The sequence below is a fragment of the Ceratotherium simum genome, chromosome 4, assembly GCF_057802395.1.
Source record: "Ceratotherium simum simum isolate JZ-2026a chromosome 4, ASM5780239v1, whole genome shotgun sequence".
NCBI lineage: Eukaryota > Metazoa > Chordata > Mammalia > Perissodactyla > Rhinocerotidae > Ceratotherium > Ceratotherium simum.
In genome coordinates, this window is record NC_141903.1 from 65697036 (window position 1) to 65723578 (window position 26543).

Here is a 26543-nt window from a genome sequence, read left to right on the forward strand (position 1 = left end):
TTAATAAGGTATGTTACCTTGACCTCTGAAAATATATTTATTGAGCATAGATTGGTAATATGCCACAGCAAAGTGATCAATGCTGAGGATAGGCTGTTAAACATGATAACTTCATTCCTTTTTGGACCTTATATTTCCTCATCTACAAAATAAGTGGCTTAAATTAAATGATATCTTTGTTTTAAGCTTCAATAATTCCTAAATAACAAACACTTTGCCAGAGCCGATCTTGATTTTTTCATTAACACTGAACTACCATAAAGAAAGAAGAGTCAACTATGTGCACCTAAGGTATAAGTTTGCACCTGGGCCTAAGGCAAGGATTTGTGATAATGTATGTTGTTTATGTAAAAGGAGGGAAACAGACAACTGGAGCAAAGATGGGCTTGGTTATACGGAGGAGGCTGAAGAAATTACTGTGCATTAGCATCTCAATATTGTCCCCGCAGCCTTAAAACATATTCCAAATGGGTCCACTTCTTACTATTTTTGCTGCTACCGTCCTTGTCCCAATCTCTACTCTCTCTTGCTTGTACTACTATCAAGGCTGATTGATTTTATTGATTAATCTGTCTGCTACCATTTTGCCCCAACTCCCTGCAGTACATTATCAACAAGAACAGCCAAAACAATATTTTAAAAACAATCATATCATTTGATTCCCCCCTTAAAATCTTAGGATGGCTTCCCAATGCAATTCTAATAAGAAACAAGCGCTCATCCTTGCCTACTCATTCCTTACATGATGTGGCCTTTGCCTGCGTATCTCACTTCTGGCCCCTGTCTGGCTCCCCTCGCTTCACTGGTCCCACACCAGCATAACTGTGTTTCAGTGTCTGTTCCACGACCCCACTGAGTTTACTTCTGCTCTTGGGTCTAGGAACACGCTGTTTTCTCTTCTTTATTATAAGCTCTTTTAGAAGATCTTTAGTTGGTTTTCTCTTTTTAATGGCTTAGGTCTCAGCTTAAACTTTGCCTTCTTTATGCCCCAATGTAAAGTAGCTTCTTGGTCATGAATTTGAAACCTTGTTCATAGTACACTCTAAACAGGTATATTAAGATTCTTCAGATAAACAGAACCAATAGGATGTATAGATATATAGATATAGAGAGAGATTTATCTTACGAATTGGCTAGTGTTGTTATGGAGGCCAAGAAGTCCTATGATCTGCCATCGGCAAGCTAGAAAACCAGGAAAACTGATAGTATAATTCAGTCTGAATGCAAAGGCCTCAGAACCAAGGGCCCACTGGTGTAAGTCCCAGAGTCCAAAGGCCACAGAACCAGAAGCTCCAATGTTTGAGGGCAGGAGACGATGGATGTCCAGACTCAGGAAAAAAAGATAATTTGCCCTACCTCCACATTTTTGTCCTATTTGGGCCCTCAGTGATTGGATGGTGCCCGCCCACACTGGTCAGGGCAGATCTTTACTGGCAATACTGATTCAAATGCTAATCTCTTCTGAAAAGACTAGCCATCTGGGCATCCCTTAGCCTAGTCAAGTTGACACATGAAACTAACCATCACAGTAGTGAGTGAAGTTTTCTTGTTATTTATGTTGTTTATTTGGTTATCATTTGTTCCTCTCCACACAGACATATAATACATACTAAAATGTAAATTCTGTGAGAGCAGGGTCTCATTAAATTTATTCAGTCCTGTGTTCTAGATGTCTAGTACCACCTCTCATAAATAGCAAGTGCTTAATAAATATATACAGATGGAATGTATAAGAGAGTGAGTGAAAATGGAGGTGTATATGTATCTCCATATTACATATGTATCCATATTATATATATATATTCTCACATTTTTATGTTTTCAAGGAAGAGAGAGTGAAATATGTATAATACAATATTGTGTAACCCAATATCAGTGGAATAGTATCCATTTTTTAGAATTTGAAATATGCTTCTTAATGTTCATGGTCAAAAATGAAAAACAGCCCATGCCTAAAAGTAAAATGTTTTAGAGCCAGCCCTGATGGCCTAGTGGTTAAAGTCCAGCATGCTCTGCTTTGGCAGCCCAGGTTCCTGGGCATGGAACCACACCACTTGTCTGTCAGTAGCCATGCTGTGGTGGCAGCTCACAGAGAAGAACTAGAAGGACCTACAACTAGAATATACAACTATGTTGGGGTTTTGGGGAGAAAAAAAAAAAGAGAGGAAGATTGGCAACAAATGTTACGTCACAGTGACTCTTTCCCAGGAAAAAATAAAAGGAAAAAAAAGCGAAAATGCTTTAATCTATAATATTAACAGATGAGCTCAGGTACATATTAAAAAGCATAGATGATGCTATCCTTCAACAAATCACACACAGATTTTAAAGACCACTGTTAGAAAGTGATGAAAACATCTCCAAAATGAAAACAGTAGAGAGAATACTATTTTAAAGTATTTTCCTCACTATAATTTAATACTATTAATCAATTTTTTTTTTTTTTTGTGAGGAGATCAGCCCTGTGCTAACATCTGCCAATCCTCCTCTTTTTTTTTTTTTTTTTTTTTTTTGCTGAGGAAGACGGCCCTGGGCTAACATCTGTGCCCATCTTCCTCCACTTTATATGGGACGCCGCCACAGCATGGCTTGCCAAGCAGTGCGTCGGTGCGCGCCCGGGATCCGAACCAGCGAACCCCGGGCCGCCGCAGCAGAGCGCGCGCACTTAACCGCTTGCGCCACCGGGCCGGCCCCTATTAATCAATTTTTTAAAATACTTTTTTCACACGCACAAACAATAATAAAGTCTTTTTATAATTTTGTAGTGTATTCAAGTGTCTCTTTAGGAATTCAGGACCATAGGCATGCCCGAAATGATTTTTTGGCAAAATTACAAAACAGGAGAAAAACCTCCATCACCCATTATGTAATTGAACTTTTGCTGTATGGATAACACACAGACACAAAGTGAATTTGTAAAATTTTCTCTTTCATAATGTAAAATTTAGTACATCTATTTATATGGAAACTTTATTCTAGATTTTTTTAGAGATTTGAGATAATTGTGAAATAGATTGTTTCATCATGAACGAATATTAGAAAAGACAATAAATGTAAATAGTATTTCTCTGCATGTGTGCTCATAAACCTTCATTATATTTAACTATATTTCATGATATTTGAGGAAAAACATGAACTATAAAACTGAAAATCAAATTGCAGCATACATTAAGAAATTGTTCTAAAATGAAGCTATACTGTGATTGAAAAAAATTTACCTTTTTTCCAACCCAAAGCAAGCTGAACTAAATTTAGCAGAATAATATAATGTTGTTTTTTGTTTATTTATGTTTTATGGTAAACATTTCCAATAAACCATATGGTTATGCAATATTTGCCTATTGTACAAAACTGTTTTATGTTTTTAATTGAATTTATTCATCATTCCAATCAAATAGGATGTCAAGTCAATAAACAGATAAGTCAACCCAAGACTAATTTAGAGAAGTATTGGAAAGGGACTGAAAATCACTATGTAGTCCTTTAAGAGGAGATGATGTTCAAATACTTTAGAAATGTGAATGTTAGATATTTGATTGAGTTAAATGATGAATTCAGTACAAATTATTGAACTACATGTTCATCAAAACTTCGTGCTGAACTGTTTTAAATGGTCAAATTGGAAATTTTGAATTTAATTTTATCAAAGGATTTTTATGTAATAAAACAGATTTATTGGGTATATAACATCTGGCTCATTTTATTCCAGGAGTTCCAATAAAGAAATAAACATGTTTTCATGATTTGGAGTGTAGAATTCTAGGGAAATAAAATATCTATCCTAATCACTATATTTCATTCAAAACAATATGTGCCCAATATCTATTATAAAATTAATCTCTTTATAATACATATATGTTCTATAGTATTTGAAAGATAAATAAAAATTTAAGTTTTTTTCCCCAATACAGGACTCAATTCTATTTATATTTCTAGAAAAAAAATCAGGGTCCTTTCCGTAGAGCTTTTGTTTTATTTAGCTATGTTATTTCCCTCATCTCTCCTTTTTTTCTTCTTAGTTTTTCTTAAAAATGGATATAGCCGAATGCAGACTCTATTAGCGTTTTCACTACAATTAAAATTAAAACTACATTGATCCAAAGATTTTCACCGAACAGGACCATAGATGTTTGGGAATTGCCTCAACACTCATTTGTTCTATTGGCCAGTTTCTCAGTGCTTTAAATAGATCTCCTCTAGTGGGTCCGAGCCCCGGTACTGCACAATAACACAACACCGAAGGAGCAGAAACTGATAACCTCATTTGACTTCACAGTTTCATAGATATAAAAGGAGTATAGCTGTAGCCACAGAGTTGGGTTATTGTCTTGCTCAATTGTTTTGTCTACCACAGGCAACTGTTTTGAAGCTTGATAATGAGGCAGGTTCAAGTACTTAAAAATTATGTCCTCATGCTCACACTTAGGTTCTTTGGTAAAGACCAAATAGCCAAAACTGTGAATGCAAAGACTATAAGATGGAGAAGAAAGTCAATTAATAAATAGAATAGATCATGTATTGGAGGAGTCACTTCAATTTTTTGCAGCCAATTTACATGTTATTAATATGCTGTTATATCCATGTACTACATGCCCTATTATATCTTAGGAAGGATCTTACATTTTTCAAATTCATGATATTACAAATACTTAAATTTGGAGAGGAAAAATTGGGACAGATGGCCGTTCAATTTGTATGCAAAATGAGAAAATTTCAATGTAATAAGAGGAAGAGTACCTGCCAATAATTCATACTCTAGCTTTCCCTAAGTTGACTGACTACAAAGAATAATAAAAATGTTAATTTCATTATAATACCAATTACACTAATTAAAAAAAAATAGCAATATCAACAACAAATAACAACAACAACAAGGAAACTTGCCCTGAATCTAATATTAAGAATGCTTATAAATGTGATTTAAAATCGGTTGTAAAACTTGAAGTTGTTTTGAGAGATGATGTGAAATGGGGGCTGGGGGCAATGCTATTTTTACTCCCTTTTAGAAACTTGAATGATTTCATATCTTCAGGGGTGGACTAACTCTATAATTCAGGCCCTGTAGATTTCACTGATGCCAAGTCAGAAGACAGTGTTTCCAAAGGCAACACATTGCTCCTTACATCCAAAGGGCATAAAATATGGATTAACTTATGTGCCACCAAATAATATCAGATGGCCCTTCTGAGTGGAATATTGAAAATATTTTTAAAATGTATAAATTACTCTTTTCGTGAATTATATTTCTTAAATATTTATATTGTTTTTTTATTCCTCCTGAAGTAATACCAACATAAAAGCAGTATTAAGTACAGAAAAATTGTAATGGGCTAAAAAAATTAAAAACAGCATTTATAGATTTCTTCCAACCATAGATATCAAAGCAATGAACAGGATTAATTTAAGATAACTACCTAGATAACAGACCTCAAAACATGTTATTGATAATCACTTTATTATGAAGTTAGTGGGAAGTATATTTGTGATTTTATCTCTGTTTTACCCCTGCCAAAGCATTTAGAAGTTTAAAGTAGTAGAGTTTATAAGTGAATTAAATGAGAAAGTATAAATAAAAGAGAAGGATGAGAAAAATTATCTGAATATACAGTAAGACAGTGAAGTTTTGTTTGCATGTTAGTGGGAAGAGATGCATATTTGCACATTGGACAGTAAGTTAAGTGAATCTCCAGAACATCTAAAGGACTTTTGAATAAGAACCATAGAAATGTCCATAGCAATGATCATAACAATATAATAACATAAATATTTACTGTTCCATCTCAATAAAATAATGTATGGTCTAATGTTTGTGGATCATCCTATATCTATTCTTTATAATGTCTTGATTTGAGTGGGTTTTAAAAAATATAAAAAAATGGTTATTAAGAAAACATAGTTTTATTATCTACCTATTGCCTTACCTCAAAATTAATACAGGATACTTTCATTATTGCCCTCTATCTTCACTAAAAAATACTGCAAGAGATGTTTAAGTGTTTGGATAAACAAAGTAGAGCATATGTAGTGAACATTTACTTCCTTCTTTCCTCTTTTAATAGTACCCTAATTATCATTCAGTTGTCCAATCTTCTTCCACAAGCTCTGTGTTTTCAGGATAAGCTGATTCCACCTAGGTATCCGAGAACGGGCAGCATTTATTTTCAAGGTAACCCTTCCACCTTATTACTTTATTCAGGAACAGAAGCCAAGCTGATGAATGCGTGGCGTACTTCTGGCCACAGTTAGACATCAAAGACAGTAACATAGCAATTATATATCACAATTAGATCTCATACTAAGAGAAGTTTGATGAGGCTCCTGGAGGAAACAAATATTTCCTTGCTTTTCAAATAAACCTACTTGAAAGGACAGCCTAAGTAAGACACCCACCCCACAGAAGAGGGAGTATTAGAGAGAATTGCAGAGGGCAGAGAGAACCCACTTGTTAAACATACCTGGAGCCATCTCGCTTTCTAGATTTGCAGTAATGGGAGCCTAAGGAAGTTCTTGTTGCCTAAATCAAGTCTTCTGTTGCTTTGAAACCAATAGCATTCAAAGTGGTTTTCAGTGTAGAATCCTTTTTATACTTTTGATAACTGATTAATAATGCTTAATCTACTCCCCTACAATTGTTTTCCCCTCATAGTAGAGTTAATTTGTATAAAATAATCTGCTTGTTATTGACAAAATGTTGTAGCTGAAACTATTGCTATCATGTTAGAAGTGCATAGAAATTAACTCCAACAGGGGTTACTTGATGTATGCGTGAACATAGGGCTACAAGAACAGATTTGTGGATATTGCAAGTATTAAAAGTTAATTCCTTGAATTGTTACAAGTTAAAACTAAAAAAAAAAAAAGGTACTGGTGAAGAGAGGGAGACCACACCATATATATTTTTGGAATGGAAATGCACATTGCCATTAGATCAATCTTTACCGACTTTCATATTCTCATTAGAACATTCTTTGGGAAAATTATAAGACCATTGAATCACTCAGGACAATTATACTGCAATAGCACAACTCCAAACCTCAGAGACTCACAACAACAAAGGTTAATATCTTGCTAACGCTATCTGTCCATCATGGATGGCTGGGGCTCTGCTCAATATCATCTTGATTGTTAGAACAGGCTGACTTAACAGCCTATCAGAGAAATCGCAATGTTTTGGCAGAAGTAAAAGGATTTGGCAAGCCAAGGGTGACACTTAAAAGATTCTATTAACAAGTGACAGTTCATTTTTACCCACATTTCATTTCCAAAAATAAGTCACATGACCACTCCTGAGGTGAGCAGGATAGGAATAACAAATCTTCCTGCAAGAAGTGTGGGAAGGGACATGTCGTGGCCAAGTCTAAAATCAAAAGATCGTGTATGTATGATCCTCCTACTATAAGAATTGAATATATATGATCATTAACAGTCTACCACAAGCACACCAATCCCTTTTCTTATCCTGCCTACTTAGCCTTACCACTTCTATCAGTCTTAGGGACATTAGAATTAATCTCATTATGCCCATTGCCTACGTTTGAGCCACAATATGAGGTCCAGATACCCTAGATCACTTACCATCCTGTGGACTCTGACTTCCATGTAGCTCTATGAGTTCTATGTGTTCTCTTTTCTGGCCCTATTTATCAACTCCTGAAACCCTTCCTCTGATCCCTCTAGAACTCACATTCTTTCAAAACATATTTCCCTATATCTTCAAACAATTCTCTAAATGTCCCTTTCTCTTTCTTGCTCTACCACTAACCTAGTTCTCTCTTGAGGACACTGCTTCCCCTACTGCCCTTCCAACCAGTTAACATTTCCTCTCCCATATCCATCCTACCATTGGGGATTCAGATAGAGTACATTTTCTCTTTGTTCTTTATTGCTATATCCAAGCCATTTTACCCACTTCTGTAAACACCTTCCTACCCCCAGCTTTGAAGTGCATGCCATCAGCTTCTATGTTTTAGTCACTTCCTACCCCCAGGTACTTCATCTCCTTGCTTGAAGATTTTAGTTCTTTCTTCACTATCAGAGTCTCCAAAATTACTCCAGTCACATTTTGTTTAATTTTAACATTCGATGATATTTCCCATACTCGGCTCTCTTGGTTACTCAATGAAACACTAATCCAGGTGCTTTTGTGAAGGGATTTTACAGATGTAATTAAGGTCTCAAATCAGTTGAAATTTGATAAGGTGATTATCCTGGGTGGATCTGACTTAATTAGGTGAGCCCTTAAAAGGGCCTGGGCTCTTTCTGGTAAAAGAAATTTGAAGCATGAGAGAGATTTGATATGAGGGATAGTCTCTGTTACTAGCTTTAACATGAAGAGGGCCATATGGCCAGGAATACAGGCAGCCTCCATGAGCTGAGAGCAGCCCCCAGACAACAGCCAAAAAGAATATGGTGACCTCAGTCCTAAACTAAAAGGAAGTAAAAATTTGCCAACATCCTGAATGAGCTTGTAAGCGGATTCTTCCCTAGAGCTTGGCTAACAGCTTGATATCTGTCCTCTGATACAACAGAGAATCCAGTCATGCCATGCTTGAACTTTTGACCTACAGAATTGTGAACTATTGAATGGGTGTTTTAGTCACCAAGTTTGTGAGCACTTGCTATGTAGCAATAGAATACTAATATACTAACAATTCTATGTCTTCTTATGTCACTCAGAGTCAAACCCAGTCTTCCTAAGGGAGAAAAGTTCCTTCCCGACCTGCCCCCTCACCCCTAAAGCTCTCATACCTAACCACCTCATCACTTTCCTTTTTCCGCACGTGCTCTCCAGCCAACACTGACTTCTTGACATTCCTTCAAGTTCTATGAACATGTGAGCATGTTCTGAACTCAGACCTTATATATTTGTTCTTCTCACTTCCTGGAATGTTCTTCCTGAAGTATCTGCATGGTTTACACTTTCACCAATAGTAGATCCTTTCTCAAGTGTAACTTCTCAATGAAACCTTCAGTAGCCTTTTATGTGAAATCATAACTCCTTCCCACCTGCAATCTGCCTCCTCCTTCACAGCTCTATTTTTTAAAAAAATAAACTATGCTATATTATGGTGATAACTCATTTACTAGTTTATTGGTTTTATACACTATAAAAATGCTTTCCTACTTTATCAGTGGAGGGATTTTTTTCCTATGTTAAATGATATACCCCTAATTCCTACAAGAGTATCTAGCATTTGGAAGCATTTATCGGATATTTGTAATAAAAATGGAAAAATCTCTTCCCTTATTCTATTGTAAATCTTGGTAATCTTGGGTGTAGTAGAAGGCTAAAGAGAGGTTATGGAAGTGATAACTGGATTGGGGATCTACCTTTTAGAATTTCAATGACAAATTTCAAACTCATTCTGTGTTTGGGATGTAGAAGTTCTTTAGGGAACCTTTAAAAGTGAAGCTTATAAGCAAGTTATCATAATTATTGCTAATAAATACTAGCATGAATAAAGATATGTAAATAAACAAGTTTCTGAATTAGGCAGATTTGTTCTGTTTCTGTGAATATTGTCATAAGGAGTGTTTCCATACACTTAAAATATTTTAATTCTAATCTATGCGCAACTTAAGTTGAACAATGCCAAAGCACTAACATTCTAACACAATATGAGACTTGAAATTCATTACAGCAAGGATTGATCTGTGGCACCAAGTCTATCACTTCTGCATGTGCTTTACAACCTCGCTACCTCGCTTCCAGTAGCTAAAAAAACAAACAAGGAACCACTAGATGCATAGAACAGTTGTTCAGTCGTTTCCCAACTTTGCCAACTTCTTACAATTTTATTTATAGTGATTTAATATATATATACATAAATGTGTTTTCCTTAAAACTAATTTGACTCTCTCCTTTGTAAATATCTTTGAGTGAAGCATATTTTCTCCTTACACATAAACTGCCCTCTTTAGTATGAATTATTGCATGATACTGTTTATATCAGCCTTTCCTCAACGTAACCACTTTAACCAATCTGTTTGAAAAGTGCCAACTCCTGAAATATAATATATATATATATAATTTAGATGTGTAACAAGAATAAATAAGAATTTATTTACCTTTGATTCATGTAATAAATAAATATACAGTAATGTGATTTTATTACTATGATTATTGAAATACTATTCACAGCTACTCAAAAGATCTTTAAAAATGACCTCCTACTGAATTTGTACTTAATAACTGCTCCCACGTTTGTCTTAATGTAAAACTGGCTGAATTGGTATATATCGTTCTTTCAACTTGTCCACGCTTTTAAAAGCTCCTTGGGGGCCGGCCTGGTGGCGCAAGCGGTTAAGTGCGCACGCTCCGCTGCGGTTGCCCGGGGTTCGCCGGTTGGGATTCTGGGCGCGCACTGATGCACCGCTTGTTGGGCTGTGCTGTGGCGGCGTCCCATATAAAGTGGAGGAAGATAGGCACGGATGTTAGCCCAGGGCCAGTCTTCCTCAGCAAAAAGAGGATTGGCAGATGTTAACTCAGGGCCTATCTTCATCACAAAAAAATAAAAAATAAAAGCTCTTTGGATATGACAAATCAACGTTAATCTGTACCTGACTGATCCTTTACATATATCTGATTCCATTTTTTCATGCACTATTCCCAAAGTGTTTTTCTGTAACTTGTAATACATGCCCATGGGAAAACACCTAGAAGAGAAGATATATATTTTGATTCTTCTGTGTGGATTAGCCACAAATTTCTGCTAGTCCCAACAATTTTCAACTTGCTGGTAGAATGAAGAACTGATGCTCATTTCATCATGCCGGAATATACTACACAAACCTGTCCTGGTTAGCTGAACACACACACTTAGAAGGTATGCTGGGACTCAGTTGGCTACAGTGTAATGGAGAAAAGAAGAAAGATTCATTCACACACAAAAAAACCAATCAACTGAAAACCAGGACATGCCTGTTTCTAATTCTGGTTTTCCTGCTAATTTCCTCATTCCCTCTATTAACTCTGGAAACTTGCTCACTGTCTCAGTGGAATCAGGAGATTAGACTGTCAGAGATTTTAAACTGGCAAGCTATATTTTTGTTTTGTTTAGTCCAAAATTGAGTATTGTTCCTAAAATAGTCTGGATTTCTAGCTTCTTTTCAAAAAATATCAGCAGGTGGGGAGAGTCTGTGTTCCTATTCCTGTCATGCATGACAACAAGAGTGTTTGCTCTCAGAGGGCCTCACTCCCCAGTTACCACAATCCCAATTCTCCTGAGTGAAGTATGTAGGGCCCACTTTACACATTTTTGTTACTTGCTTGCCTTTGTAGATATTTGTGTTTGCAACTCATAGACTAAATGATTCCTCAGTCCCTTCCTGTTGTAAAATAGTTGTGATTTTATGATAACATTTTGAAAAATCCTACAATGACCTCCTACTTGAGCAAATCACAGCTGGTATGTATCACTCCCCAGGCTGAAACTTCTGTAGTCACTACTGGGCTCTTCCTTAAGCAAAGGGAAATGTGTTAAGAGATACTGAATATATTTTATTGAGACTAAGAGAGAGGTAGTTTGGTTCTGGTAGTGAATGGGTTCTGACATGCCGTCCTGGATTAATGGATACAGGTACCAATGGGACCAGATGGTGAGGAGAGCCCAAACAATACCTGAATGTAGAAAACAAGGTAATGGGAGCACTCTAGCAGGGGCGGGCGGCATTCTACTGTGAGGGAGGCTTCGCTCCTCCGCTGTGTGCCTGAAGCCAGCTTGCTACCTGGTGGGAATGTTAATGAGTCATAGGGTTGAACTGTTATGTGTTGCTTGATTGAAAATTTAGTGTTAATGTTAGCTTTTAAAATGCTAATAAAACTGTAATTTAGCCTCTGAGATTTATGCAAAATTACTGGCACTTTCCTTTTAGTTTGTGAAGAGGTAAGGGTTGAGGTTGTCTAATTCAATATTTGATCTGTGTTTAGGGTTACGTTGACAAGAAGATACCAAAGATGATAAAAATAGGAACTAAAATAGTGCTTCATTATTTAAACATATTCTTTCTCCCTTCAGTTAATGCACATGTTCAAGTTGGGAGGCAGAAAAAAGTGGTAGTCCTGTTTCATAGGAAGAAATGATGGCACAAAGTGTTATTTTGGTTACAAATATAAAAGTTTTCCTCCAAATCCCTAAAATGATACTACTAATGGGGTCCACCATCCATTTCCATATAGCTACCAGACTATTTTAAACACTTAATTCAGATTATATCACTTCTCTAAATAAAATCTTATTCTCAATGCATTTGAAATAAAATCTAAAGCTCCTTATCAAGAATTATTACCGTGTTGGTATTTTTCAGTGGGGAAAGGAGTGATGGTGGTTCTATTTCCATTTTGAGTAGAGCAGTTCTGCATCGTGAGGGATGGTCCCTCACACAGCAGGGTGGTTAGCATCACTGTTCCCTGGGCATTAACTGCCAGCAGACCTCCACCCCACGCATTTCCAAATGTCCCGGAAGTAGCATGGTATTGCATTTCCAAATGTCCCGGAAGTAGCATGGTATCGCACACCCTTCATTATAAACTACTGGGGGGAAGAGAACTAATCCCCGTCAGTCTCTTTGATCTCATCTCCTATATTCTCTGCCTTCCTTCCTGACTCCATATTTTTTTTTTTTCATTCCTCAAACATACCAAAGTGTTTTATAAGATGAGAGTTTTGCCTTGCTTTTGACATGGCAGGCTCATTTTAATCCTCCGAGGCTAAGCTAAAATTCCATTTCCTCCGAGTTGTCTTCACTGACCACCCTAAGTTTACCCAGCTCATCCTTGGCCCTTTCTATGACATCACTTTGTTGATTTCTTCCACTGTTTTTAACACAATCAAAAGCACATGTTTGTGTATTTGCTTACATGCTCCCTGCGTTAGGATGGAAGCTGCGTGTGAGGAAGGACCTTGTTATTTCCATAACCTATCACCAGGAATGCAGCAAATTCTTTCTTTCTTCCCCTCTTCCTCCTTCTCCTCCTCCTCCTCCTTCCTCTTCTTCTCCTCCTCCTTTTCCTCCTACTTCTTCTTCTTCCTCTTCTTTTTTCTCTCTCCCTCTCTCTCCACACACATACACTCTGTATTTTTAATTTTTTAATTTACATATGAAACAAAAGCCAGTGTCATCAGTGCAGAAAAATTTCTTGAACACCCTACCCCCATTTTAAAGAAATGGTGTACATTTATAATTTACTTTATAAAGACACAGGTGCTTAAAACTAAACTTCGGGTGAGATTTAGAATATCATAATATACTAGAGCAGTAACACTTGGGTATTTGCTGTGAAGATACCTGGCTCCCTTTTGTGTAAACAAAGTTCATTCAATCTTGTAAGACTTGTGAGGGCATATTATTACACTTCATTCACAAAACACAGTGTTCATGTGGCTTCTTATATTAATGATAACTGCAGATACAGAGCCAGAGTTCAGTACAGTTACTTCAGTGCTACGCCTCTATGGGACAAGAGTACAGATTAACTCTTCCTTCCTAAAATGTCCAAGTCATCCACTGTAGTGACGTTCCCTCTCCTTTCCCACGGGAATTGAGAAATTTCGATAAGTAACTTCTCAGCCGTATAAACCGTTTTACATGTTAAAGATGAGCTACACGTTGGTGCTTTAAAGAAATATAGCGGGGCTGGCCCAGTGGCACAAGTGGTTAAGTGCGCGTGCTCCGCTGCGGCGGCCCGGGGTTCGCCAGTTCGGATCCCGGGCACACACGGACTCACGGCTTGTCAAGCCATCCTGTGGCGGCGTCCCATATAAAGTGGAGGAAGATGGGCATGGATGTTAGTCCAGGGCCAGTCTTCCTCATCAAAAAAAGAGGAGGATTGGTAGATGTTGGCTCAGGGCCGATCTTCCTCACAAAATAAAAAAAGAAAGAAATTTAGCTATATTGGTAACCGTAGGTTATTTCCTGGGGGATATTTTGAAGGTATATAAATTAGCTTAAGCAATTCACAGTTTTATCTAGACTTGGCAATTTATTTTCCTGCCTTCTTGATACCCTTTTAGATTGAAAATCCTTCACATGCCTAAGAGTACTTGGCCCATATGTTATTTCTACTTTTCTAATGTAAAGCCTAGAGAATAAGCAGAGAATAATTCCCCCAAAATCTTATTACCAGTAATGTAAAATCTAGATCTTTAATAGCAAAATTTCTCTCCATCATTAAGAATTATCTTCTTAAAATAGTTGTATTTTCAAGTAGTCACCAACCCATGACTCTCTCTTTTAACACATCTCACTCTTGGATGATATTTTTAAATTTTTATAGGGCTGTGCAGTTTATAAAGTATTTTCAAATATTTTATCTCATTTAATTCTCACAACTCTAAGTGCAGACATTATTAAATACGTTTTCCCCATAATTCTTATTAGACCAGGATCAGAATCAGACCTGAAGCCACTTTTTTGACCTCAAGTTCTTGCTCCAACTCATTATGGCAGATGATCCTTTAAATAAAATTATATCTAAATGTCTAATTCCAGCCTATTCCCCAAAATCCTTAAGCTTTCCTAATAGATGAGATAAAAATGGGTAGTAAGGGTGACCATCTGTCACAGTTTGCCTGTGATGTCTTAGTTTATGCCTATTTGTCCTGTTGTCCCAGAGTCCTCATTGGTATATTATCTGCCCCTCTCTTTCACTTCCAAGTCTCTTCTTGCTTGGACCATAAACTGTATGGTCCCTAATATTATACAGTGCAAAACTTGCTGAGAAAAATGAAAAAGAGGGCATTTATGAAAAGCAAATGATATAAGGTGGAGTACAAGTAAACCGTAGAAGAAATAGAGAACATCTACAGATTCTGTCTAAGAAAGTTCAAGCTAAACCATACTTGGAAAGCCCTCGTTTACACAACCATTGTACATCTGGCAGATAATCCATTCAGGTGGTGATCTGAGCAGCACTGTAGGTCAATGTTTACTCAAGGCTGTATTGATCTCAATCAATGTATTAGAAGCCTTCTTCCTTCACCTCCAATCCTCTTCTCTCAGTCCTTTGTTCAGAACAAACTTGCTTGTCAGAAAATTGAAGTCAAAACCATCAGGGTCAGGAAAACGGGATTTTACCACTGCTCAGAACTTCAGGGAGAATTCCAAAGACTGGGCTGGACTCCAGAAATCTGTTGTGGGGTGATCACAGAATGGGCTGTCAGATCGTCTTTGTTCTCTGCTCCTAAAGCAGAACTGATGGCAGTGCTGTGTAGTTGCTTTTCAAGGATGAAAAGAAGATAAGGGATAGGAAAAGAGGTAGAGACCATATGGAGATTTCCTCCTGTTGTACAAGGAGCCTAGGGGTGCCCATTCTTGATTCAAAGCATTTACACAGCTGCTAAGAATTAAGTGACAGTTTTCTATGCATCATACCCGACCCCTACCTTGATTCACTGAAGTGAACCGAACAGGGCATATTCCACACTGGCATATTGTTCTTTGCCAGAAGAAGTAAGTGAGCAAATTAAAATGGACAACATTCAATAACTTCAGAAGCTATGGAAACGATGTAAAGTAGACCATTGATACTGAAGACCTGAGGATGCCAAGAGCCACACTGTGGTCGAAAGAAATGCTTATAAACCAATGTCACAGCAGTTCCAGGCTTTACAGCTTCTATCAATATTCTGTGCATATAAAAGCAAAGCTCAGGGTAAGTCCTAGATAAAATTATATTGCAGATGGAATTATCCACTTGTTTACCCTATTCTCCTTCCAGGATCTATTCTTCTCCTCTCTTTCCTTCATACAATCCCTACCTTTTTCGTGGTGTGAGTTTAGAACCCTTGACTCATACCTCCCACCGTTAACTCCACATCTAATTGCTACCAGGACTATTTTCCAAATGTGGTAGCCTCTGAATCAGATAAGTTCATAAGCAATGAGATGGAACAATCAAGAAAATCACTGCCATAGTTTGTAGTTCACACTACTCTCCTGATTGGGTGCTTTGTGTTTCATGTCAGTTATATTATTTGATCTCAAAACAACCCTGTGTTTAAGTATCATTATTCCCAATTTATAGATGAACTAACTATTCTCAGAGAGCTTTAGTAGCTTACAAAGGTCATTCAATAAAAGACTTGGCACTATCATTCAAGTTTATCTTTCCTACTCCTTCATCAAAGAAAGTTTGTCATATCTCCAGCTTTTTTAATTTAGATCGATGGTAAAAAAAAAAAAAATCAAAAATTGTCATTTGTTTTAAATCAGGAGTATGTGTTTAACTTAATTTGCTCTATATATTGTAATAGTTAACTCTTGAAGAAAAAAATGCCCTCAAGGAAAATAAAATTCAATAAAGTTCAATCATTATATCAAAATAATAGAAGACATTTTGGGAGGTAGGAAGACTTGGAGTTTCTAAAAATCCCTTGATGTTTTTAGTTTTTTTTCTTGATCTAAATATGTTATGAGTGCAGTTTTTGAAAGATGTTGATACATCATGGAATTTATTTTTCAAAAAAATTAAAAGGGAATGTTCAGCCTGATTCTAAACCATTTTAAAGATTGAAAATATTCCAGTTAAATTCATGACTATAAAGTAATAAACTCTCTCTGAAATAGAAAGAAACTATAAATTCTTTTGTATGAGACAGTGAACTAGTGCACCTCAAAGTAATTTTCTTTTGCACCTATTATTTTAAAATGCAAAACTTCAAAGAGTCTTTACCATGAAATGCTTCACACCTTGTCTCAGTGTCTGAGCTCTGAGAAAAGACTGCTCCCATTGGAGAAGACATTTCTGCTGCACTTCTTTCTTTAATGCTGTCACGGATGATCAGAGATAATAAAAAAGTATTTATCACATTATATGCTCTCCATTATGATAGAACTTTCCTATTTGAAAAGTATCGAGCATCTGTGAGTTTAACCACAGTCCAGAAACTGTACTTTTCAAAACCATCTTCGTTACCTGGTTGGAAAGGGTATATTCTTTGTCATCTGCTTTTTATGTAACACTTGCACACAGTCTTTGAATTTTACTCTGAGAATTGATTTTTTTTACACTGAACCATTTATATCTCTGAGATAACACTGAGACTATATATATATATATATATATATATTTTTTTTTTTTTTTTGTCAAAGCAAAGCTAATAAATGTGAAATCCTCTCTCCACACTCAAGATATCAAGGTAAGGAGGATACGTTTGAAAAATTGCTCTAATACATCAGAAAATATAAAAATCAATAAGCTATAAAAGCTAAAAAGCTTCTTCAATTTTGTCCCTTTATTGCTCAGTGTAGGTGGCCAGGGCCTGGAGAACAATCCTAGGTTGCAAAAAAGCCTTTAGACATCTAGTTGTGTATTGCAGACAATATGTGCAGCTCCGCCAGGAAGGGACAAGTGTGCATCTGCCAAAGAACAGGGGGCTCTGAGTGGCCTCTAAGTTCCTGTTTGTTTGATTGAGAGCTGGAAAGTGTGCTTGAGAAATCAGGCAGTGGAGACTGTGTTTTTTTGTGACTTTTGTGTGAAAATAAAACAGGTCCGAAGAGTATTTCCCTCTTCCTTTTCTCCCTCAGCTATTTTTCAGGCATAGGATGTGTAGGGTGCGTTATGTCAATAGGCATTACTAGCAGACTCTGGGAAGGCAATAAAATGCAGCACCCCATGATGAATAAAGCCTATGCTTCAATCATATAGGGCACGAATAATCTTCTTGCCCGAACATTTTTAAATTTGTAATTTTTTCTAGAACGTATATATGGCATACAAGTATTATCAGAATCATTCAGTGACGGATATGGCTAAGCAAAGTTGTTTTACACCAGTGGTCTCCAAATGTTTTCATCTTGCATCACTATTACTGCAGTATTTTTGAGTAAATGTCATCAATATCTATTTTTAAATAAATGCATATGAAGTACTAATAAATAATGTATGTTGTACATCATATTTAACAAATGTAAATGTAAGGGATTAGATAAAACAGGAATCCACACAAAAGTTCTCCCATCACCACAAATCATCTTTAATATTTCCTGGGAACTTAAAAACACACTTTAGAGGTCTCCGTTCTTCAATGTTCTCATTTGCTGTAAGGCTGCAGCCTTTTTACGTTAAAGCAGTAAAGAAAGGAAGAGTTCAACTTCTCCTTTCCTTTCCTTTTTCCTTAAATGGAATTTAAGTACAGTACATAGTTAAGTGCAATATAAGATTCTTGACATTCAAAAGCAATCATCCTAAGATCTTTACAAAATTTTGAATTTCCAAATATAATTCCAGCATTTGGTAGAACATAGTTAATTAACTGTCAGTGTGCTTTCCTGTAGTACAGAGGGTGGAAATTTATATTCCCTAAAGTCCCTTTCAGCTAGCGTTCTGAATACAAATCAGGTTTCAACAATTAGACGTACTTCACAAGAATCAAAGCAAATAGATAAGGCAGATGCTATCTCACTGATGATTTGCTTGTCTCCTAGCAAGTGTGGTTGTGGACATGTGAAATTTTTTTTTGCAACTGACTTCCAGCATCCAGTCATGAGCTTCACCGGTATTGAGAGACAGTGGCTATGGATGTAGGGGTAGTTTCCTGAATTGCAGCTGTAGTGGTGTTTTCTTGAACTTCATTGTTCTAGTGGTGGTTTCTTGCTTTCCTGCTTTTCTGACAGTGACAGGGTTAGTAGCTCCCTTGGTGCATCAGTTCTAGGGCTTCTGAGAGTCTCTGCTGGAGCCTAACATAGAGTTTGTTCCTGTTGTCTTTCTAATGTGTCTGTTTACTCTTAATTAACTCTATTAAATCACTTTCTGCTTAAAATGCTAGGTGTAATTTCTCTTTCTTGTACTCAAACCTGACAAAAATAAGTATAAAATATGCACATGACAAGTGAAGAACCACAAAGCAGCCCTGGGATGAATTTTCTAGGAAGATCATCAACTTCTTTGTCAACAAAAGCCTCTGATTCAAATTAGTACTTTAGTAAAATTACTGATTACTATTTGTCACGTAACTTTAAGGTTGATTTTGAATATTTGAGATTTCATGCTAAATGCCAGAATACTAAGAGACTACTATGCTTGTTTAGATTCAAATTTGAAAGCCATGAGAATCCCAATAAGAAACACAAAATGTAAACATATAAGCAATAAGACAAGCAGGCTCATATAAAACTTTTGGTTGCTATTTTATCCTGTTAAATTGTATGCCAAAACATAGTAACAGTTAATAGTGGAAAAGTCACCCGGCCTGAAAATACATGAGCATGCCAGGTAAGGAAATCGTGTGCTAAGCTGATCTATCACCAAGACTTACTGATTTCCATTCATTTTCAATTTCAACTAGGCACTCTAATCTCCACTGTCAAAAATAGTCATGTATGTCTTTGTAGACTAAACTCATAAGTATAGATTTCAGAATCATACAGAATCAAATGTTGAGTACTTCTATAAGTCTGGATAACTCAAGGTCTTAAGGACTATAGCTGTGTAAAATCTGTGATTTTATAATGAATGTAGAATCCACTGAATGGTAGAAGTTGTATAGTTAAATTTATCTATCTAATTTAGATAACTGAGTAGCCAAATGCATATTTCCCTCTTGTTTAGCATGGAAATAAAACATTTCCATATTCATTAAATTTAAATATATGTGTTTATGCCAGAGTGCAGAAAGATGTTTCAACACTTAAATAAACAATAACTCTACAGATATTTTATATAACATACATAGTAAATAATGTTAGAAAAACCCTTTAAGAGTTCATAAAAATTTTGCACAGCAATGAGAGAATCAAATATTATTTTTGAGGTTATGTGTGATATCTCTGCTGCCTCTAATTACTAGATAGATAGAAAGGAGAAAAATATAAACTTGGAGGAAAATAACTGCAATAATTTCTTATGGTTAACAGTCTACTGAGATCAATTTAGCCTTACCTAATCAATAATATTAACTTTGTACAATGAGCCCAAAGGGCCAAAAGAATAATGAGTATAAAATTATATTTCAATGAATGGAATATTCGGAAGTACACTCATTTTAGAATCTGATATATTTATTAATATATGCATAATCATAAATACATGTAGTGATTTTTTTTAGTTTTTATGTCTATTACAGTGTCTTCTTAGGTTGTCATTGTACTTATAAGTCAAATATTACATTTTACCTGGGACTTGCCTAGCCATCCATCTGCATTACTCTTTAGAAACTAATATGAGTATAACTGTAAACACACAAAACACATGTGTGGGCACACACACTCACACACAAAGCCATACCATCAAAACATTTGAAAGGTAAGGCCAAGCTTTACTAACTATGTCAGGCCAGAGAGTCTATCACACTAATCACAAAAAGACTTCATAAAATAATCCTTTTTCAATATTCCACTCTTTTCTTAGAAGTTTCACTCCTTTCAGAATCTTCTACATCTATTTTTCCCAACACCTTCTCTCCAACTCCTGATTCACTGCTCCGTTTGCCTACATTAGTTAGCTTTTCTTAGGGTTTTTTCTAATTTATCCCCATTTGGTACAGTCTAGCCTCTTGACTTCTCCAGTTCTCCTTTAAATCCACTACTTTCCTCAATACAATCTCGGAAATCAAAGTCATCTCAGTCCTTAGAAGGCAGAATAGAGAAGTGATTGCCAAAACCAATGGCTTCCAATTTTTTCTTTATCATGCACTGCAGCTGCTCAATATTTCATAGAGTTAGTTGGTTTTGTTAATAAATGACAATTCACATAGTTTAAATGCTATTTAATTCATTGGTGATCAGACAAAATGAGTGGATAATGTTAAGTATGTAATATTTACAGACACTTGATAGTTTCATTTTTGAAATAGATATTTCCTCTTAGGCATAAAACAGCATTATGTATTGCCACTGTATGTATATCTGCTAAAGCTTGGATAAGTACAGAATTAGTCTTAAGAGCTACTCTTTTTTTCTTTTTTTTTTTTGGTGAGGAAGATTAGCCCTGAGCTAACATCTGTGCCAATCTTCCTCTATTTTGTATGTAGGATGCTTCCACAGCATGGCTGCTGAGTGAGTAGGTCTGTGTGTGGGATCCAAACACATGAACCTGGGCCTCTGAAGCAGAGTGGGCAGGACTTTAACCACTGGGCCATGGTGCTGGCCCAAAGAGCTATACTTTTAAGCTCATCAAAGGAAAAAATACTGGAAGAGGTGATGCTAGTATGAACAAGTGAAGCTATTTTTAAAATTGATTAGATACATGTAATCAGTAGCATAAAGTACAAAATTCAACATAAAATAAAAAACAAAAACATTAGGCATTATTTCCTTAAGCCTGCAGAATCCTGTTGTGACATCTACTCTCCTATTCTTCCTTCAAAGTCACTAATGATACCCATTTTTACTACACTTCACCTTTATAAAAATGAATGAATGACAGGGAGATGGCAAAATGGACAATAAAATTTGTTTCCAGGGCCTGAATCCTCAACACAGTATCCATCAGGTCACTAAATTTTTAGCTCAAAAATAAATTCTATTCCACAGCATAAATATTTAAGTAGATATTAGTTATCAAAGTTTGCATAACAAACCTAAAAGTAGATAATATTTTGACAAGGACTTAAAGAAGTTCAGATGGATAGGTAGAATCTAAAAACACCTGCACCCACTTCTAAAAGGGCTTTTAAAGTTGGGATTCTCCTTAAACTCTAACTGACAACACATTCTTTCTCCTTTTATCATTTAGAAGAAAATGTTATTTAATGGGTTAGCATTAAATGATGATACATTAAATACCACCTAAACTTTCTCACTGAATTTTATAATCCTCCTTTTTATCCAGGCCCCTCGAGGAAGATGCACGTTCTTTTCTTAGTCAGTATAGGATAACGGGAGAGGCCAATGTGGTTTTAGATTCAGTTCTACCATATAATAAATAGCTTTAAGCAAATTACTTCTCTGAGCATACATTTCTTTATTCAAGACATGATAATAGTGTCTTTCTTAAAGAGAATTGAAAGAATTAAAAGAGATGTATGAAAAGTGTTCACAAAAATATCTACTATAAAATCAGGTCTATGTTTAAAATTCTCTTCCTCTTCCTTCCATAATAAAAACAATAAAAAAAAATTTTTAAAGTATCCATTGCTAACCTCTACCTGCAATTTGTTCAAGCCATCCTTTTCCAATTAAGAGGAAGTTCCTATAAATATCAGAGTTTCTGTGCCTAGTGCTTTTAGCAAAAAGAGAGTCTAGGGTAGCAGCCAACAGTCTTATGCTGCCACCTTTTATTAAACCCTGATGACCCATATGTCTCTGCAGGAATCTATTGCATTCACTCTCATGGGCTAAGTTCTCCTATTTCTGTAAAACTAGAGCCAAAAGAAGGTATCGATGTACTGTTTCTCCACAAAACACAATATGAAGACTGGACTGATTATAGTTATTGTTCAGACATGGTTATTTCTGGTGTTAGGCCTCAGCCTTATTTCACGCACTCATATTTGATTTGTCAGCCTCTGTTATTGCTACTTCCCTTGTCCACCTTCAGATTTAGCGCCTTACCCACATTTCTGGCTACCAGTTTCATTATCAACCTCACTTATACTAATCGTCCAATGATTGTCTTCATTTATTCAACAACTGATGAGTTGTGATATTCCAGAGAATGTGTTAGGTTCCAGGGATTTAGGAATGAGTAAGAAAAAGATAAGTCTGAAGGCTTAATGAGCAATACTAATGGGACAACTGAGTCAGAAAACATAGGCCACTGCTATGTGAGGAAAGTCAGAGGGCGCATCAGGTCTGAGAGCAATGGTTTGGAAGTTCGGTAAGGAACCACAGAGATTTCCCAAGTTATTAGAAGAACCTCTTAATGGAAAGGGGGCACAGATGTATTTTTTAAAAATAATTGTTGGGCCGGCCCAGTGGTGCAAGCGGTTGGGTGCACGTGCTCTGCTGCGGCGGCCCGGGGTTCACCGGTTCGGATCCCGGGTGCACACCGATGCACTGCTTGTCAAGCCATGATGTGGCAGCGTCCCATATGAAGTGGAGGAAGATGGGCACGGATGTTAGCCCAGGGCCAGTCTTCCTCAGCAAAAAAAGAGGAGGATTGGCAGATGTTAGCTCAGGGCGGATCTTCCTCCCCACCTCCAAAAAAAAAATGATTGTCAAGTGCTGCAGATGGCTCAGCTAGAGCTGAAAACAATAATACTGGAATTGTCTCAATCTACCATTCTAAACATTTTTGTTGTTTTTTCCAAAAGTATTTACTTTCTTAGTGCAGGGAAATAGGTAACAAATTGTAGTAATGAACCATAGTTGTGGTTGGATGAAGCTGGCAGCAGAAGGATATAAGGGCCATGATTTCGAAACTGTTAATAATATAGTAAGCCAACTCATTGCCAATCTGAGTAGAAAATTAGACTAAAGTGATCATGTTTTCTTGAAGAAAATTGTGCAGAAAAACACAGCATATCTTGATAGATTATAAACTAATTAAGGAGTGGTATTTATTAATATTGAAGGTTTTGGTCAGAAAGTGTGGTGCTACAGTTTAAAATATTAAAACAAATATATATCTAGGTGATAATAAAGTCCAGAATGTGGCTGTGTGTTGGGGTTTATGATTTGTGGTGGGGCTGTCTGATTATCTTCTCTAATAATTGCATCTAAACTTGACTAGATCTTTATTTCTCTTTTACATGAACATTCGACTCCTAACATTTAGATCTCGTCCGTATAAATGTGATATCATTTTACATAATGCTGGCTCTTTCTGGGTTAGTGTAATTGCCTGTGTCTTACTCCTCATCAGTTATGTATTTAACCAAACAACACTTAGTTTCACTGTGATAGTCACTGGCAGAAGAAAGAGACATACTTAGAATCACCCCTCAGTGAGTTCATGACCTAGTGTGGGATGGAATGAGTTACTGGTCTCTCTGGGTCTCAGTTACCTCATTTGTAAAATCAACATCATAGGATTGTTGTAAGGATTAAATGAGCTGATCAATAAAAAGAACTTGGCATGGTGCTTGGCACATTGTGAGAGTGTAATAGTATTTAAAGTTAACATTCCTGGCATGAGACGGCAGGGGCCAATGTGCAGAAGCAGCTGAGTAGATGGTGTGTTTGCAGAATGGCAAAAAGCCTGATGTGGCTACAACATAAGACAAACCTATTACATAAACTCATTTTAACATCAGTGCAAGGAAAGTAATTTATAAAATAAATATGCTTTGATAAATTTTACTAACCATTCCAAAGTCAAATTAAAATTATTTTTCGATTTTGAGTTCATTAGTCATGGCTCCCTTCTAATAATTCAGGTAAAAAGAGCTGATCATGTGTGTGCACCTGAGGTGTGTGTGTGAAAAAGAGAGAAAAATAAAAATTTAGGAAACAAATAAATTGCAGGAAAGAAAGAATAGCTACTTGAAGAGAATCTCTTTTCCTTTCTTGGTACACACATAAACTTATTTTGGAGTCTGTCCACTTGCTGATCTAGAAGTCAATTTCCCCAAACAAAGCCCCTAAAGACAGTCCGTCACGTCATCTCCTTGGTCAGAATGATGAGGAATCCTTACTTGTAAGAGGAAAAGATCCAACCTTTAAAGCTGACTTTTCAAACTCTTGAATGCAAAATTTACCTACCCTCTGGATGCAATTTACCTAACCCCACTCTGCAACAAGACACTCCTTTCCTGTAAGACCCACATGCCCTATTAAATCCTGATTTCTTGGATTTACTTCTGTGCTGCACTTTCTGGAATGCTTGCCACTTTTCTCTTTAATCCACCAAGTCCTTTCATTCTTCTTTAAAAATTCAGCTGAACTCTCAAATTTTACATAAGTCCTTTCTTGAACCCTCAAGACTCTCTATTCTCATTTTTAAAATACTTTCAATAATGTGACATTCATCCTTCCAACAATCATACTGTCCACAACTTTCTACCATTTAATATTTCGGTGAACATATTTTATTCCCAATCAAGACGATAAATTTCTCTAAGTCAGAAGTTCGTTGTTATACTACTCATACTTCCAGCATTTCTGGTATCTGCTAGATTCTCAATAACTACTTAGTAAATTCAAAGGTCATTTTTAGGCAAAATTGTTGTAAGCCCAAGTATGTAATTTGTTCTCTCTATGAGAAACAACTGAGAAACACAATTTTGACTCTGTCCTTTCTCTGAATGAAGATTCAGAGGAAGTTTATAGAGGATGTGGGAATACATTATGGTACAATTTATAAAAACAGATCACAATTTACAATGATGCAGTGCCTCATTCCTGTAACTGGCTTCAGAAGAAGATGAACACTGTCAGTAAATGGCTAAGAAAACCAGATTAAGAGAGTTATATAATTTAAATGACTATACTACATCCTGGCAATTATTTTTGAAAAGGTTAGGACTTTCATTGAGTATCACCATTGAACTTTGAATTGCTTTTCTTTATTTGTAGAAATGAGGTAAGTATAAAACATATATATATATTTACTCTAAAATAGGCTCTTGATATGAGAATTAAATACTTCATGGCAATTCAAATTATTAGTTCACCAGTACTAAAAGCCAAATTTCTTCTGTTAATGTATATGTTAGGTACTTGAAGAGTAATTCATTTGTTAGAAAGCTGAAGTAAATTTCATCATTTCCTATTGGTATATTGCAAATACAGCATAAAATCAGATCTCTTTTGTCTCACATCAGATATTTATCATGCCATAAATCCAGAAATGTTATTTTTTTTTTAAAAATTTGAAATTGTATTACTTTTTGTTCCTTTATACTTCTATTTAAAAGAAAAAATAAAAATGGTGATTGGGTATAATTTATCTATAATGAATTTTGCACACACACACTCAGAGTTAATTCTGAATTATCTATGTTAATGGAAGGGAGCCGTTTCTGAATATCTAAAAATAATTTCTTTTTGACTTTGGAATATACTCTAATTTTAACAGAGATTTTGTTTACTAATTATGATATATTAATGCTAATATTAAAATGAATTTATATTCCCTATGTACACATCCATGGAACATGTTGTATATCAGAATAAATAATTCATATTGTTAAAGCAAAAATAAAAGTCAGTTTAGTGGCAATATTGATTTTTTTCTCATGTTTAGATATGCATGTCTATAAAAATTAATGTATGCACAAAATTTGATTTCTTGTCTAATTAAATGATAATGATAGAGTTAACTTATTTTTTGTTTTTAGAATGGACTATACATAAGTAACTTAAGATTTTGATGATAACTGATCTATTGTAGTAAAACCAGCAAATAAATAAGATACTAATGTGAGTGGCCAATTAATATTGGGTAAAATATTTTGAGATTCTAAAGAAAAAAACGAGCATATATTAATTTTATGAGTTTTATACAATTTTTTTCAGAGACACTCAAATTTTTTTCCCTATTCTTATTCTAAAGAAAGAGTGAACTTTCTTACTTTTCTCTCTCCATATTGAAGGCAAAAAATTTGGTATGATTTGCTTCAGATAAAGTTAGAAATTCTGCAAGATAGGTCATTTTCTTAAAAATGTACTTTTCTTTTCCAGTGTACATAGTTGACAGTCATGATTCAGTAGTGGTCCTGACA

The 26543-nt window shown here is 35.8% G+C and overlaps 1 long non-coding RNA gene across 1 annotated transcript in view; it reads right to left on the reverse strand.

Annotated features, from left to right (window-relative positions):
• The window catches only part of LOC147917311 (uncharacterized), a 51985-nt gene that overhangs the window by 18288 nt on the left and 7154 nt on the right, over positions 1 to 26543 (reverse strand). The gene's annotated exons all lie outside the window — the stretch shown is intronic.